We start from the raw sequence: 18,460 nt of genomic DNA, 5'->3' as shown, positions 1-18,460 counted from the left end.
TTCGAGTCTCTGCTACCATCCTGTTTCCTGTTTCCTGTTGACCAAAGCAAGTCACATGGTCAAACCCAGAGTAACTGGGAGATTACCCAACCCAGCAATAGAGGGAGGCACCACCAGATTGGGACCTTATTGTAATCAGCCCATCACGGGAAAGGGTGCCACACTGAACTTATGACAAGCTTAGCCAGCAGCAAGCATCAGCACAGGCAGCTAAGTGGCTACACAGAGAAAAGGGCAACTCAACAAGGGCAGGAAAGGATACAGAGAGGCTAAGTCAGCCAGAATGGAGCTTTGAGGAGTGAGAGAGAAAATCCTTGCAAAGAAAGGTAACAAGTGGCTGGGTTTTGAAAGGCCTTCGCAGACAGTGGGAGCCATTCAAGGCACCAGAGGAGATTCACGTGATCGAGTCACCATTTTGGAAGATTCAACTGGCAGAGACATATAGGAAGGATTGCAAGGAATAAAACGAGGATTGCAAGAAATACAGGAAGGATTGCAAGAAATAAAAATCAAGGTGACAAATTATTAAAACTTACTTATTTGCCCATTTGTTCATTCATTGAACCAAGAGGCATACATTGAGGGCATACTGTGCACTGGGTTCTATGCTAGATCCTAGAGATTCCAAAATGAGAAAGGCACAGCCCTGGACCTCAGCAGTGACTCAGGAGCAGGAGTGAGGGGTAGTGGGGAGACAGAAAAGACAGATTCAAAATAAATTTTGAAGAAAAGAACATCAACCCTCTTTGCCCTAGGGAAAAAGTGATCATATTTCCATACACTTTCCCATTTACAGCTCAATGCTGCTTGTAGAGACACAGAAGGAGTGGGTGAGACTAAGATGCTTCATGTGAACATGGTTGCTGAGGACACCCAGCTGCTGGTATTCAGCAGTTAACTGGGGCTACAGTCCAGGTAAGGGACCAAGGATAGAGACAATCCAGGCACGCTCTGCAAGGACACAAAAGATGACTTCTTTTGAAATCAGGGTTATGGGACCAGCAGGCTTGGGCCAGTGAAACATTTTATAATCTGCAAGGATTTGAGCAGATCAGTACACATAGAAGGGTGCAGAAAGGACAGAGTAGAGATGGGAATTTGCTGGTGTGAAGATCAGAAAGAGCTCGGTGGAAGCCACATGCAATAGAGGGCACATTGGAGCTTAGCGGCCCATATAAGTGTGGGGAAAGAGTCCTGCAAGGGACAAAGCAAGAACAGTGACTTTCCCCTCCCTGTAATTATTTAATTGCCCAAATAATCACGTGCATTGCAGAAAATTAGAAAAGGCAGAGAAGCAAAGCCATGAGAAAATGTCATCTCTCATCACACCACGCTGAGATAACCCCTGTTAATATGTTTGTGCTGATCTGCCCAGACTTGGTAACAGCCTCTTACATCCTCGGTTGGAAGCCAGCCTGGAAACCCTGAAGAAACAAATGACAGCCAAGAGGATGATGGCAACCAGCTCCCCCTCTGGGCGGCATGCTCTTTCTCTCACTTGGTTGGTCTTTCCCACTGGAGCGGAAGGACTCGAGCCATGATCCTTTGTAGAGCTGGACCCTGCCCAGGTACCCAGGGCTGCACAGGCATTTGGAGAGATGTTCTGGAGAAGCAGCGAGAAGCCTTGAGCCCTGCAGAAAGCTGTGATCTGACACATCCCGAGGCGTCCCCAGTCTCCAGCTCTACATTTGTCCCTAAAGAGGTGCTTTGCCAGACTGCTTGCATAAGCACCTCTAGATATGCCTCTAGCAGCAAGATTATGGCTCAGTAGGATTCACCACTTGCGCCTGCAGCTGGAGTAGGAAAGAAGGTGGGCTTCGGAGCCGAGAACGCAAGCCCCTGGGAAGGCCCTGTGCACTCAGTGCTCTGCTGGGCCCTGGATGGTCCCACGGAAGTGAAAGCCACAGTTCATGCCTTCGAGGAATCCATAGTCTTCCAGCAAAAATTTGGAAAAAACTCAGAATCACCATGGAAATGTGGATGTGATAGCAATTGTCTGCCAGGGGGCTGCATGGCATGGTGTCTCCCGGGCTGACCCTGGGGCCGCACTGCCTGGGTTTGAATCCTGGCTCTGCGTGGTACTTTGGGTAATCGCTTGTGCTCTCTCTGCCTCCGTTGCTTCATTTGTCACAAAAGCATCACAGTACCCACTCATAGTGTTGTCATGAGGATCATTTGGGTTATTACAAGTAAAGTACTCTGCAAGTGTTCATTATGAATTAGAGCAGGGGCTTTTGAAGCACACGGCATAGTGGAATTAGTCCGGAAGGCTGCCTGAAGAAGGCGCCTGCTTTGCATGAGCTACGCAGTCCAGCGGGGAAGGAGTCTGAATGTGCCTGCTCAGCTGGGTGGAACGCAGTGACCAGAAAAATCTATCCATCCTGCTTTTATGCAACCATCGGGCCTGAGGTCGGGTTTGTCCCATTATGGCCTGTAATGGAGCTAAGGAGTCAGCGGATCTGTTTGCCCAGGGCCGAGGCAGCTTGTTGCATAACCAGGGTTGCTGTATGGCACTTTGCAGAGGAGGGCATGGCTGAGAAGTGTGTCCCAGCAGACAGGAGCTCAGGGGGACTCTCCTGGCCTAAGCAGTGCAGCTCCCCAGCACCCAGCACCAACCTCCTACATGCATGTGCCTCAGATGGGAATCATTGTCCTGTGCCAGGAGATGTCATTTTCAAAAATAGAATATCTTTTATTCTGATTAAACAAATAGTGAACATCATAGAAAACATCCAGAGAATTAAAATTTCTTATTAATCCACTACCCTGAAATCATGAATGTTTTGTATTTTTGATACATGACTTTTCTTTCTCCCTTGTGTCTCTACATTTGTATATATTTTTTTCTATCAGAAATAGGATCATGTAGTACACACTATTTTGCAAATGCCTTAAGTTTCTTTTCGTGTCATTAAATATTTTTCCGTGATGTAATTTACAACTTCTGCATTGTGTGAATATGCCATAAATTATTTAGCCAAACTCTATGAATGAAAATTTAGATCATTTTCAATGATTTTTCTCTTTTATAAATAAGGCTCTCATGCATAATCTTATAGATAAATCTCTGCAAATACTCATGCTTATTTCCTTAAGATCATTTCTGAAAGCTGGGTTCACAGGATGCAAATATTTATGGCCTTGGATGCCCACTGCAAGGGCTCTCCGATGAGACTCTCAGGGATGGCTTCCTTGCTCGATGATCTGAGAAGGCACAGCCTTGCAGGAAGCTGGGCAGAACTCTTCAAGCACCTTGAAGATTCCTCCAGTGCTGAAGTTAAATAGCTGGGACAAAGAAATGTGGGAGGGAGTAGAGTCAGCCAATGTGAAGCGAGGAAGCTTAGATGCCTTTTGGAGAGTCAGGGAACCCAAGGATTACTGGTGGAACCCTGTGAATAATTCCACTGAGGTGAATGAGGTGCCTCAAAGAGGGAGAATACAGACTCTTTTCAGCTCAAAAACCTGCTTGTAGGCCAGGCTGGATGACTCACACCTGCAATCCCAGAACTTTGCGAGGCTGAGGCGGGAGGATTGATCGAGCCCAGGAGTTTGAGACCAGCTTGGGCAATATAGTGAGACGTGGTCTCTGAAAAAAAGAAAATTACCTGGGTATGGTGGCATGAGCCTATGGTTCCAGCTACTTGGGAGGCTGAAGTGGGAGGATCACTTGACCCTGGGACTTTGAGGCTGCAGTGAGCTGTGATCTTGCCATTGCACTCTAGCCTGGGCGACAGAGGGAGACCCTTTCTCAAAACAAACAAACAACACCTGCTTATAACTTTCAAGGGAGCCCTAGGTTTGCCTGCACTTTTGGGCTGTGATCTATCTCTCCCAGTAGGCTGAGCTCCCTGAGGGCAGGAATGTGTCCATTCTTCATATTTGCAGACCACACAGACACCACAGTGATGAAAAATATTTGTTGAGCTGACAGGACAAACTCCACTCCAACTCACAGCCCCTGCACCTCTTCCTCCTGCATTTTCAGACCAAGGCTCCAGGCATCTTAATGCCTGGCTAAGTGTACATTGGAGCATCCTTTCTGGAGGACACTTGAGCAAGGTGCAGCAAAGACCTTAAAACATGCGTACCTGTTGACCAGCTATTTCACCTCTCCTAAAAATAATCCAAGATCTCCGGGAACTGCCTCCTGCCTTCTTACATCCTGGGCCTTGGCATCCTTGACATTAGGACAAGGGCATCACCTGCCCCATTACCCATACTCCGCTACTCCTTGATGCACAGTTAAAATACTCCCTCCTCTAGCAAGCCTGCCCAGACTCCCAGCCAGACCTCTTCTCTACTGTGTGTTACAGTTAGTTACATGCATGACCTGTCTGAACTTCCAAACCTCAATCTATTTGAGGGCAGGCAGGCAGAATCCATATCTGTTTTATCTTTATCCCTTTCTGCACTTCGCTGAGTGCAAAGCCAATAGCAGGTTCAGAAAGTTTAATGAAAGGGCACACTTGGAGAAAACCTCTCGGTCACACCCAGCAGGGCTGTGAAACTTCATCCTCGGCCTGCTGACAATGACATCAGGAATGAGCTATAGAATTGCACAGTCTTCGTAGCAGCAACAGGATTTTCAACCCCACTTTTCAGAATCACAGTCTAAAATTTAGTGGAGCAAATGGAGGCTGGAAGGGGTGAGGGGTGTTAGCCAGACACACACAGATGCTCTGGAATCCATGTGATCTGATAGTAAGTTCCAGGCTCAGATCCTGAGCTAACTTGCTTTTTATTTATTTTGTAATACAAATGTTATTATTTCTTAAAAAAATGCATTCTTTACAATAAGATTCAGCATGCAGAACTTTTGTTTTTTGGGTTTCTTTTTTTTTTTTTTTGAGATGGAGTTTTGCCCTTGTCGCCCAGGCTGGAGTGCAATGGCATGATCTTGGCTCACTGCAACCTCTACCTCCTGAGTTCAAGCGATTCTGCTGCCTCAGCCTCCCAAGTAGCTGGAATTACAGGCACCTGCCACCACGCCTGGCTAATTTTTGTATTTTTAGTAGAGACAAGGTTTCACCATGCTGGCCAGGCTGGTCTCGAACTCCCAACCTCAGGTGATCCACCCACCTTGGCCTCCCAAAGTGCTGAGACTACAGGCATGAGCCATCATCCCCAGCCAGTTTTTCTTTTAGAAGACATCTCTCTCTGTTGCCCAGACTGGAGTGCAGTGGCAAGATCGCAGCTCACTGCCTCTTCGACCTCCCAGGCTCTGTCCCTCCTCCCACCTCAGCCTCCCGAATAGCTAGGACCATATGTGTATGTCAACACACTTATCTAATTTTTTATTTATTTATTTATTTTTGGTAGAGACGAGGGGATCTCCCTATGTTGCCCAGGTGTTCTTGAACTCCTGGGCTCAAGCAATGCTCTCACCTTGGCCTCTTAAAGTGCTGGGATTATAGGCGCAAACCTCCGTGCCTGGCCAAAGGCTGTAAATATATGCAGAGTTCCTATGAAACTCCCCTGAGTTTCAGGGAGGATTTAATTAAGTACAATTTGATTCAAAAGAGCCGGCCTCCTGAAACAGGATTTTATGAGAGACGGAAAAGAGCCACTGTCTTGACACTTGTCAAAGACTGGGAGGACAGGCGGGCCCTGGCATCTTCTTTTTTACATCCCCCAAAGCAGCACCTTTCTATTGATAAGAACTGAATTCTTATTGGTAACGTAGTTAATTACTGATGGTAAATGTCCACTTTCTGACAAGGAGAACTACTGAGAGAGCTAACGCAGGCCATGCTGGTGGAGGACACCAGCTGCGGTCAACCCTGCATGGTGGGTTGCAGCACTCCAATGTTGGAAATGAGAAAACTGAGGCTCAGAGAGGTGAATCAACCTGCTTACAGTTACTCAGCAGAGCCCAAACTCTAGGCCTAGTCAGTCTTACTGAGAAGTCAGGGTTCTTTCCCCTGTCCCAGTGAGTCTCACTCTGGCTACCCATTGGAGGCTCCTGGTGCCCAGGTCTCAGCCCAGCCCAATAAAACTAGAATCGCTGGGCTTTGTGGCAGGCATTCAATTTGTTTTGTTTGTTTGGTTGGTTGGTTGGTTGTTTTTTCTTTTATTTTTTATTTTAAGACTGTATCTTGTTCTGTTGCCCAGGCTGAAGTACAGCGGCTTGATCATGGCTCACTGTAGCCCCGACCTCCCAGGCTCAGGTGATCCTCCCACCTCAGCCTCCTGTGCCACCACCTTCAGCTAATTTTTTGCATTTTTTGTAGAGATGGGGTTTTACTATGTTGCCCCAGGCTAGTCTTGAACTCCTAGGCTCAAGGGATCCACTCACCTCAGCCTCCCAAAGTGCTGGGATTATAGGCATGAGCCACCACACCAGGCCAGCATTCATATTTTTAAAAAGCTCTCTCGGTTCTGTAATGAGCATCTAGAGTTGAGAGGCCTTTACCTCTAGGCTTCTGAACTCACAGGGAGCACTGACTGACAGACGTGATAGAGACTCCCACCCGGGAGCTGTTAAGGCAGATGCTGCCCTGGGCACCACCACGCCTCAATTAAGACAGAAACGCTGGGGGTGGGATCTGCACATTCACATATATACTTTTAAGCTCCTCTGGTGATTCTGAAATGCAGCCAGTGTTGAGAATTAGAGTTCAAAGGCTTAAACCAAATTGCTTCTTCAGGCCTTCCCCTTAGGTAGCCAACTAGCCCCCAGCCTGACTAGGGCAGAGCCTGGGGTCCCATTTAAGCTGTGGGGAGTGAGGGTGGAGGAGAAAAATAATCAATATTTGACAATCCAGTATGCAAAGATGTCATCAAATGTTCAAAAACAATTCCTGATATCAAGTCAATTGAGTGGCTCCCAGCAAGTTTGTTGATAAATTTACTTGACATCAACTTCCTTTACAGAAAAAGCAAAATACACTTTAATCTTTGCTCAGGAAAGTGATTTTTGAAAATGTCATGAATGGGGTCCAGATGAATGAGGTTCACTGCGGAAACAAAGGGGACTTGGCGGACAGGTAGAGAATGGAATCTTACCGTGCATCTATTACACACAGCATCTGTATGCAAAGCAGGCAAGAACTGCTGAAGGGGAAAACAAAAGAAGTTTAACATTCGATGCATAAAGGAGGGCAAGTGAACCCAGGGCAGAGAGCCTGGGAAGGAAGATGGGCTGGGGGCTGGGGGCTGGGGAAGCAGGGGAACAGTCCAGGATGGATTGAGCCTGTTTCTTCTGGATGATGCCCAGGCTCCGCTATACCAGCTGTGTTTGACCTTGGCAGGGCCTGCATGCCCCTCCTCTCTCCTCCCTCCCTCCCTCCCCTGCCAGTGGTGCTACCTCAGCCTGGGTATCCTTTCTTCAGCAGAGCACAAGAATTGCTGGGGAACGATAATTACAAACAAAATCTCCTCTCAACTCAGAAAACCTCTTCACAAAGGTAGAAAAGAAAGAAAACAGTTTTATTATTGCACAAGCATTCAACCAGGATGGGACGCACATGCCAGGTGATCTGTGAAGAGATTGCAAAGACAGAAAGGAGTCTTACCTTTTGTCCAGCCAAGCAGCTCCAATCTGTTACGTACGTGTTCTCACCTTAAACAATAACTAGTTTTCAGGGGACTAGTTCTATTTGTCACATATAGTTCATCCTAAAGTCACCTGGTTATTGGAGTGGCCGTCTGTGTTTGCTAATTGCCTTTATCCAAAGGAAAAATAAACTTCTTATTTCATTATGGCAAAAGGTAGTTTTGCAAGTTGGAGCTGAAGTTAGGCTCCTATGCTTCTCTAGAGACTAGAAGATGGGGAGCTATGTTCCTTGATGATTACCTTTCAAAGGGATGATTCCCAGGTCCTTGGAGAAAGACATACCTGGGTCCTAAAGTTGGCAAGAGGCTTATTTAGCTTTTCAAAAGATTTACATACATTTAAAAGAGACAGAGAAAGAACTACTGATTACAGGTTTCCAAAAGTAAGTGCTCTAGGAAAAGGAAGTGAGATGGGCTGGCAGAGTCTCTTCTGTTATTTTCTTTTCTTTCTTTTTTTTTTTTTTTGAGACAGAGTCTTGCTGTGTCGCCCAGGCTGGAGTGCAGTGGCCCGATCTCGGCTCACTGCAACCTCCACCTCCCTGGTTCAAGCATTTCCTCTGCCTCAGCCTCCAAGTAGCTGGAATTACAGGCGCAGGCCACCATGTCTGGCTGATTTTTTTTGTATTTTTAGTAGAGATGGGGTTTCACCGTGTTGGTCTTCAACTCTTGACCTCAGGCAATCCGCCCAACTTGGCCTCCCAAAGTGCTGGGATTACAGGCGTGAGCCACCGTGCCTCGCTCTTCTGTTATTTTCAGCGGAAAATTAAGCCTCTACTTTGGTGGCTGGGTGCAGTGGCACACGCCTATAATCTCAGCACTTTGGGAGGCCGAGAAGGGTGGATCACTTGAGGTCAGGAGTTCAAGACCAGCCTGGTCAATATGGTGAAACTCCATCTCTACTAAAAAATACAAAAATTAGCCAAGTGTGGTGGTGCTTGCCAGCTACACGGGAGCCTGAAGCAGGAGAATCGCTTGAATCCAGGAGGCAGAGGTTGCAGTGAACTGAGATCATACCACTGCACTGCAGCCTGGGTGACAGAGCGAGACTCCACCTCCAAAAAAACATAATAATAATTAAAAAATAATTATTAAAAAAGCCTCTAGTTTCTTTGTTTGTTTTAGAGACAGGATCTTGCTCCGTTGCCCAGGCTGAAGTGCAATGGTGCGATCTTGGCTCACTGCAGCCTTGACCTCCTGGGCTCAAGTGATCCTCCTACTTCAGCCTCCCAACTAGCTGGGACTACAAGCACTTGCCACCATGCTCAGCTAATTTTTAAATTTTTTGTAGAGATGGAGTCTCACTATGTTGACCAGGCTGGTCTCAAACTCCTGAGCTCAAGAGATCCTCCTTTTTTGGCCACCCAAAGTGCTGGGATTACAGGCGTGAGCTACCATACCTGGCTGTAAACCTCTTATTTTTAATGTGAATTTATCCTTACCGAATTTAGCTTTGGCTTTCATGGGGTGGGGATTGAATGTTTGGTGCCAGCAGTGGGCGTCAGCCCATGACATGAGAAAATCCAAGGAGTAGCCTTAAACTGGATTTGATTTTGCAACCTTGGGAGGGAGCTGGGATGGTACAAGGGTGGAGCAAGTGCTTTTAGGAGCCTCCAGGGCTTGGGTAGTTTCTGAATTTGACTGGGATGTTAGTAACGGAGGTGGTCCCTCCAACCACAGAGCTCCTGACGCCTCCCCCTTCCTGCGCTTCTGGATCTCATCCCACACCGTGTGTCCCTCTTACCCCACACCTAACACTCGGTGTCATCTTTGAGCTCTCTGTAGGGGAGGAAGGCTGTTGGGGATGCTGGACTGTTGTGGGTCCTGGGCTGTGGCTTCTTCCTTCCCTCCTTTCGGCAGCACAGCTCACAGCTTCTGCTCTACTCCAAGTAGACTCTAACCCACTGGAAACTGCAGCCAGTTCTGCAGAAAGTTCAAATCTTTAGGGACTTCATAAATTAGCCTTTACTGCTAAGTTCTCTGGAAAAAAAAAAAAAAGAATTGGGGAGTGGGGGCAGGGGGAGGGGTTGCAAAGCACAGCACAATCACTGCTTCCTCTTCCCAAACTCTGAGTGTCCATGTTGCAACCAATCAGAGAAGCACCATCGGGAAGGGGCCATGGGGGTGGCAGAGTTGGTGCAGGGGATGCTGACTGGCCAAGAGGCACTGGATGACCCTGGGCAGAGTGGGAGTGCGGGCAGGAGGGATAATGCTGAGGTACTGTGACAGCATTTGCTTTGTGTTAGCACTTTCTGAGCAGCACCTTGGATTTTTCCTGTTTGTAAGCATGTGGGGTGTGTGCCCTTCTATGTTTATGTTAGGAAATTCAGAGCGGGCTCCTGCATTTCTGCTCATATGTGTGTCTCTGAGGATGTTTTGCTGTTGCCAGTTGTCATCAGGCCTTCAGCTAATTGGATGGAGCCCACCCACATGGTGGAGGGTAATCTGCTTTACTCAAAGCCCACCGGTTTAAATGTTAATCTCACCCAAAACACCCTCACAGGAACACCCAGAATAGTGTTTGGCCAGCTATCTGGTACTGTGGCCCAGCCAGTTTGATATAAAATTAACCATCACAGTAAGGGATGTAGGGAAGGGGAGGCAAATTGTTGAGTCCCAAACACTATTTCAGCTGTCCCAGCTCCCTTCATAATGAAACAGGAGTAAAATGGAGCAATGGATGGATGGGAGGATGGAGATTGATGGGCAGATAAATGGATGGGAGGATGGATGGATAGGAGGATGGGTGGATGAGAGGATGAACGGATAGATGGATGGATGGATGGGGGGATGGGTGGATGGATGGAAGGATGGATGGATAGAAGGTGGATGGATGGGAGGATGGAGATGGATGGAAGGGTGGAGTTGGATGGGAGGATGGAGACTGGTGGGAGGATGGATGAATAGGAGGATGGATGAGTGGGAGGATGAATGGTGGGAGGATGGATGGATGAGAGGATGGATGGATGGGAGGGTGGATGGATGGGAAGATGGATGAAAGAATGAATGGATGGGAGGATGGATGGATGGAAGGATGGATGGATGAATGGGAGGATAGATGGATGGAAGGATGGACAATAGGAGGATGGAAGGATGGATGGATGGGAGGATGGATGGGTGGATGGGAGGATGGAGATGGATGGGAGGAAGAATGAATGGGAGGATGGATGGATGGGAGGATGGAGATGGTGGAGGATGGATGAATAGGAGGATGAATGATGAAGGATGATGGATGGGAGGTGGATGGATGGGAGGATGGATGATGGAAGGGTGGATGGATGGGAGGATGGATGATGGAGGATGGATGGATGGGAGGATGGATTGATGGAAGGATGGATGATGGGAGGGGGGATGGATGGAAGGATGGATGGATGGGAGGGATGGATGGATGAACATAGACAGATGGGTGGATGGGGAGGTGTCTATGTAGATAATAGACAGGGATAGACAGGCACTAGTACTGGCAACTTTTCAGACACTATTAGATGGAAATTTTCAAAAATACCAAACTGGAGACTAACAGAGCAGAAAGGCCAACTGACCCAACTCTAAATTTCCACATGAGGAAAATGACACCAAGAGAAGAGTGACTTCCTCAAGCTCACATATGGATTAATGGCAGAGGTTCTATTGCCTCCCTGCCTGGTTACTGAGACTGGCATATGAATGAGGTATGTACACACCAGATCAGGTGAGGCTAAACTGCAGGAGCAAGCTACCTCTGAAATCTCAGAGGCCTTGCACCTCCCAGGCTTCTTGCATGCTTACACAACGCGCGCCCAAGTCAGCTTGTAGGAGGAGCTCTATTCCACATCCTGCCCTGACACCTCAGCATGTGGCCCCTGAGTTGGCATGTTGGGTGCCAGCTCCTACACGCATCAGTCACCTTTTTATCAGCCACATGGCCCCTAACTAATGGAAGAGGGTCAGAAAAGTGGGTGGGTACACGGATATTTGATGAGAAATAAAAGTTTCCACAAAAGGGTAGTTTTTCATCTCTTTGTGGGCCCCCAGTGTTTCCTTTTCTACATTTTTTAACCAAACAAGTTGCCCCAGGATATCTCCAAAACCCAAGGGTCTCCTCTGAGCTCTTGAAACCTCCCAGGAGTCTAACTTGACTTTGCACAGAATGCTTCCACCTTTCACTATTGTAGAATTTGGTGTGCTTTTTTGTGTGTGAAGACTAAACCATTTACTGACATTTTCACCTAAAGCACAGCAGCATCACCCCAGGGACACACTGTGTTTGGTCTCTCTCTCACTGCTACTCACTCACCTTTAGGATGTTGGCTGTCCAATTTTCAGGCTTTTAAAACTTGTGCCTCCTAGAATGTGGTTTATTAATAAGTATTGATCAAGCATTATGATAGTTACAAGAACCTTATAGGTTCGCATCGCTAGAACCCCCACAAACTGTTTATTTCCTTTGAGTCTCCTTGCCTGTACTTGAAATAAGCTGCCACATGGAGTCAGGCGGGTTTGAATTGCTTGGTTCCCCAGTGGTGTTAGTAATGAAAGCATTCTTTTCTAATGGCATTGGTGTTCTCTTTTTGTTTTATTTTGAGATGGGGTCTCACTCTGTCGCCCTGGCTTGAGAGCAGTGGTCTGATCAAGGCTCATGGTAGCCTGAACCTCCCAGGCTCAAGCAGTCTTCCCACCTCAGCCTCCCAAGTAGCTGAGACTACAGGTGTGTACCACCATGCCTGGCTAATTTTTGTATTTTTGTAGAGACGCGGTTCCATCATGTTGGCCAGGCTGGCCTCAAACTCCTGAGCTCAAGCAATCCACCTGCCTCAGCCTTCCAAAGTGCTGGGATTACAGGCATGAGCCACCACGTCTGGCTAATGTTATTTAAATACATTTAAATTAAAATAACAAAAAATAAAGAATAACAAATATTAATTTAAAATAAGATATACAGTTGGAGTTAGACCTAAAGAAATATAAACACCTAGGCATAAGCCAGTATCCTCATTACTTGTGCTGTCATTCTTTATTTGGTTTAATTCTTAGGCTCATGTAGAATTAATAGACTCTGAGTCTTACATTTCTTAGGTGTGTATCAAGATTTGTCAAGAGTCCTGGTCTCCAGCCTTGATCTTCAATTTCTTTCTTTTTTTTTTCTTTTCTTTCCTTTTTTTTCTTTTCTTTTATTTTTTGAGACGGAGTCTCACTGTGTCGCCCAGGCTGGAGTGCAGTGGCGCAAATCTCAGCTCACTGCAAGCTCCGCCTCCCGGGCTCATGCCATTCTCCTGCCTCAGCCTCTCCGAGTAGCTGGGACTACAGGCGCCTGCCACCACGCCCGGCTAATTTTTTGTATTTGTAGTAGAGATGGGGTTTCACCGTGGTCTCAATCTCCTGACCTCGTGATCCGCCCGCCTTGGCCTCCCAAAGTGCTGGGATTACAAGCGTGAGCCACCACGCCCAGCCCTTTTCTTGTCTTTTCTTTTCTTTTTTTTTTTGAGATGGAGTCTCGCTCTTGTTGCCTATGCTGGAGTGCAATGGCACCACCTCGGCTCACTGCAACCTCCACCTCCCGAGTTCAAGTGATTCTTCTGCCTTAGCTTCCTGGGTAGCTGGGATTACAGGTGCATGCCACCACGCCTGGCTAATTTTTGTATTTTTAGTAGAAATGGGGTTTTGCTATGTTGGCCAGGCTGATCTTGAACTCCTACCTCAGGTGATCTGCCCACCTCGGCTTCCCAAGGTGATGGGATTACAGGCATGAGCCACCGCGCCCAGCAGGATCTTCAACTTCTAATAAAGAATTCCCTCCTAACTTCTTACAGTTTCCCCCAAGAAGGCTTTGGTTTCTTCTGAGCATCTTTATCTCCATCCTGCTTTGTTCCCTGCAGATAGAAAGAGAGTAAATAGGGAGTAAATAGAGTAACATGTGATGTTTCCAGAATGTTAGAAACTCGTGAGTGCCCTTTTTCTGAATCAGCAGAGGATTTTCCTTACCTGAATTCCTTTCTGAGCCTCAGCTCTCTGCTGAGTAGATTCTCACAAATCTCCACAGAAAGGTCCTTTAGCCACCAGGTCTCTGATGAGGTTAGATTGCAAGCCGACCCTTTGTTTTGCCTGACTCTGCAAACCCTGCTCTTTTATACCTACAAAGCAGGCCATTCCAGAACATGACTTTTTTTTTCTTTTTGATTCTTTTGATAGAGTCTTGCTCTGTCACCTTGGCTGGAGTGCAGTGGCACGATCTCGGCTCATTACAACCTCTACTCCCAGATTTCAAGTGTTTCTCGTGCCTCAGCCTCCTGAGTAGCTGGGATTACAGGTGCATGCACCAAGACTGACTAATTTTTTTGATATTTTTAGTAGAGACAGGGTTTTGTCATGTTGGCCAGGCTGGTCTTGAACTGACCCCAGGTGATCCACCCACCTCAATCTCCCAAAGTGCTGGGATTACAGGCATGAGCCACCATGCATGGCCCAGAACATGACTTTTAAAGTTATTTTAATCAGAAAGTGACACAGAGACACAAAGTGACTTCTACTGGAGCATCCCTGTGTGCTCAGCAGGATCCCAGGGGATAGTAAAATAGAAAAATATCAAAAGAGCTTTCAGTCACTGCAGGCAGAAGTTCCTGGAGAGCTGGGTCCACAGCTCCATGGCCCAAATGTCATAGAGCTGACTCGATGAGACGAACTCCCAGCATCATGGGGTTCATCATTCCTGGGCTCAGACCACTTGTGAGCCACACCGTTTCCTGTGGTTTAAGCACATGCTGCAAGTCTGAAGTCTCCTGTCAGGAGTCAGGGCTGGTGTCCATTCCCACTGTCTCACCAGGTCACCAAGTGCTCTTGCTCAAGTGCAGGAAGAGAGTTGGAGCTCGGTAAAGCCACAGAGCCTAAGCCTCCATCAGCCCGTGTGGCAAGGAGGATGGGAGAGTCAGGAGGGGCCACACTGCTGAGTTGTGCTATGTTCTGGCAGGGAGTCATTCTTGGGGGAGTTCAGGCTGTTGAATCCTGGCTATTTGAGAAGGGCTTGGAGAAGCCTTTGGCATGAATGGAGCTCTCCTCCTTAATAAGGCTGAACCAAATTGGTTAATAAAGTTACCCAATGCTGTTTCTACCAACGGTGTCCAAATTATGCCTCAATTCTGTGGCCACAGCTGCCCTGGGGGATGGCGTGAAAACTGCTTTAGGAACTGCAGATGTAGAAATCGTTACCATGTATTGAGTGCCTGCTGAAAGCCAGGCTCTCTGTGAAACTTTTACTTGATTATCTTATTTTCTTAAGACACACAATATTCTCCATGAAGAGCATGTTCTGTGAGGGAACAATCAAAGGGAGAAAAATTCAACAGGGGGAAGGTCTTGGTCCCAGGAGGAACTGTCCTAGTGAGGTGACCTGCTCCCCACAGTGCCCTCTCAGGCACTGGAGAGGAAAGACACTGCCCTCTCAGGCACCCTCCCCATCCCCCGATGCCTCCTCCACCCACCCAGTGCTAGGGCAAGCAGATCCATCTCTAAGCCAGGCTGTCCCAGGCCTGCTTCGCTTCAGAAGAGAGTGCTATGTGCTTATCCTTCCATGATCTTGTTTTATCGTCAACATAATCTTATAAGGGAGAGTATTTTTGCCTCCATTCTACAGATGAGGACACTGAGGCATAAAGGGGACAAAGGCTTGCTCATGATTCTGCAGCTAAATGCTGGCAGAGCCAAGTTCTACACATGTTCAATCTGACTGTCACCCCCTAAGGTAACCTGCCAAGTTCTGACTCAGTCTCCATGGCCCCACCCCTTGGCGTCACAGTTGGGTGACTAGGCACATTGAGAATCTCAGGCAGGGTTAGGAGAGCCTGAAGAATTGTGGAGGAAGGTCAATTACCCTGTAAAACTGATCAATCAACAGATAAGAACAGAAATAAGCAATCTGGATTGTAGATGGTATTAGCCGGCTAGGACGGCCATAACAGAATACCACAGATGAGCTGGCTTAAACAACAGAAATTTACATCCTCACAGTTTTGCGGCTGAGAATCCAAGATCAAGGTGCCCACGGACTTAGTTTCTGGTGAGGCCTCTCTCTATGGCTTGCAGACATAACCTTCTCACTGTGTCCTCATGTGGCCTTTTCTCTATGCACGCTCAACCCCAGTGTGTCTCTGTGTGTCCACATTTCCTCTTTTATAGGGACATCAGTCAGACTGGATTAGTGCCCCACCTCATTTAACCTTAATCACCTCCTTAAAGATCCTATCTCCAAACACAGTTATATTGGAGATTAGGAATTCAATATATGAATTTTAGGGGACACGGTTGAGCTCATAACAGATTATTCAAAGCTCTTTTTCCCCCCTGCAGCAGCCCCCACAGCAGTGGGCACAGTCAGCTGCAATCCGGGTGTCAGCCCCTCTCTGCAAGGATTGGGGGCCAGATGCTCCCTCCCTGGAAGCCACATCAATGAGAGACCACTGCTCTACTGAGACTTCAATAAAGACTTTTTACAGAACATTACTACAGCTCTTTTTATAGACTCCTACAGTGCTATACAACCCAAAATTTACATGTAATTTTCACTTCAGCAAGATCTTTTAAATTTAAAATCTCAGCACAGTCACTGAAGCCACAACTCCCTATCTAATCAAAGTTTCTATCAATGTTAAAAGTTGGTTGTTGATTTTTTTTTTTGAGTTCTCAAAGCTGTCTGTGATTCCAGAGAGCTATGTTCTTCCCATATACAAAACTGATTCCCCTGATCCCATATCTGGAATAGTTTTTCCAATGAAAGAATGGTTTTGCGAGAAGACACACATGCCTTGGTAAACTAGCTCTCACAAAGAAGGAGGAGGAGGAGGGGAGGAGAAAGAGAAACCCCGATTTGTAGGGGTTTACCAATTTCCATAGTATAAATACTTGCACCATAATAGATTTCAAGCTACTATTGATTTTAAAAATTGGCTTACAAAGCTCCAAAATATTTTACACCTGGCTCTCACAAGCCACTATGAGTCTGCTCCTGCACCTCACTGCTTGTGTCTCTCATGGTCACAAAAGCCCATTTTATAGGTTTTAATCTGGGTCGGGGTAAAATCTGTGATCTTGATCAAAATGAGGTCAACTAGCCCCACCAGGACTCAATCTCACCATCCGGTTTCCATTCTCGCCATGCTTTAAACCCTGAGCACAGGTCACAAATCCATGTTCATCTAATACATGCTTCTGGTAAACCTCCCAAATTTAGAAAGACCACACATTTGCTGGAAATCAGAGTCACCCCGCTGGCTATGGGCATTTTCATGGGATCTCGGTCTGCGTGGAAAAGTGAAAAGTCAGTCAAGAGCAAATCCGGGTTGGACTGGCGGCAGGTGGTACAACTGCCCAAGCATGCGGTGCTTTGTCTGGAATGGAACATCTCTATTTTTCATTCACCAAAGGTTGTGGGGGCTTCAACAAGTGCTTCCAGCCTGACTTCCTGCTGATGACAGGTGGTCAAGGTGGTGTTCAAGTTCTCCTTGGGTCCTCAGTGACTGTCTGCACTCTGTGTGTGTGAAAACGTGCAGAGAACTTTCATCCCAGAGGCAGAATTGAGGCGTTCCAAGGGGGCAGGCCATTGAATGTTCAGAATTCCAAGTTCATGGCTAGGATGTGGTATTTAAGAGGCAAACGATGATCTGGGAGCAGACCTTGGAGAAAACTGGGATTGGAGGTAATATACTCTACCAAATTAAATATAAGTGGGAACTGCAGCAGGCATCTGACCTGGAACTGGAGGCTTCCAGAGCAGCTGGCATGGTGAAGGAAGGACACACAGAATTGGAATTCCCCCACCCCCTTCTCTGACTGCTCTTGCTCCTCCATCAGGCAAGGCTTGCTGGGAAGCAGGAGGAGACAAAGGACCCCTCAATCCCCTCCTGCCTCGAGGATATTCTCTTTCTCTCCCTTCCTCTGTAGTTCACTCTCCAGCTCATTCCCAGGTCCCGGGTGAGCTAGCTGAAGTGGTCATGATAATACTAATAAGCTGATTTCAGAGAAGAGTTTAGTTCATTGCGCCTTTGGGAAAGACCTCGGCTGGCGCTTTGCTAGGATAACAAGCTTCAGTGAAACTAACAGGGATACTAACTCACTCCACTGCTATATTCTTATTTTATATGCTGAAGGTGTCAATAGTCGCTACCGTAAGTAGAATCTGCTTTTCCTCTGGCAGTGGAAAGGCTAAATTATAAATGGTATCTTCAGGCCTTCTTTCCCTTCTAGGACTTCTCTGAGTTCAGGGGAGGGTGGGCACAGACGACTTCACACCTTCCCCTACCCTTGGGGTCCCTGGTCAGTGTTCTCCATAGTGTATGACGGCATTTGAAACATCAGCAATGACTATCCTTTCTCTTACTCCTATACCTTCTCTTTACTCATAGTATTATTTTGAGGAATACATGAAATTATAATCATTATAACTGAGCATCTACTATGTGCTAAATCCTGTGCTAGGTATTTTAAAATATTATTTCCGAACCTAATAAAAACATTGTGCCATTTTATAGATGAAGAAACTGAGACTCAAAGAAGCTAACAGATTTGCTCACAGTCAGTGAGTGTTTAGGTTTTAGCTCATGTCTTTTAATCTCTATTTTTTAAATTGTTATTTTATTTTTTTAAAAAGTAAAATAAAATGGAGTCTCACCATGTTGCCCAGGCTGGTCTCGAATTCCCAGGCTCAAACCATCCTCTCACCTTGGCCTCCCAAAATGCTGGGATTACAGGCGTGAGACACCGTGCCCAACATTTTAAACTCTAAGGCTCACATTTTTCTACTACGCTACCATGTTACATAAAACATGGCATCGGACAGCACAGAATTAGGTTGTGCTGCAGTTACAGGCAGCCTGAGAATCTTGGTGGCTTACAACAACTAAGTTTTACTCCATCCTCACGTGCAATGCATGATACAGACGCC

Source organism: Nomascus leucogenys, chromosome 13 (genome assembly GCF_006542625.1).
Source record: "Nomascus leucogenys isolate Asia chromosome 13, Asia_NLE_v1, whole genome shotgun sequence".
NCBI lineage: Eukaryota > Metazoa > Chordata > Mammalia > Primates > Hylobatidae > Nomascus > Nomascus leucogenys.
The sequence above is the reverse complement of the archived record's forward strand: the minus strand, read 5'-3'. Positions refer to the sequence as shown.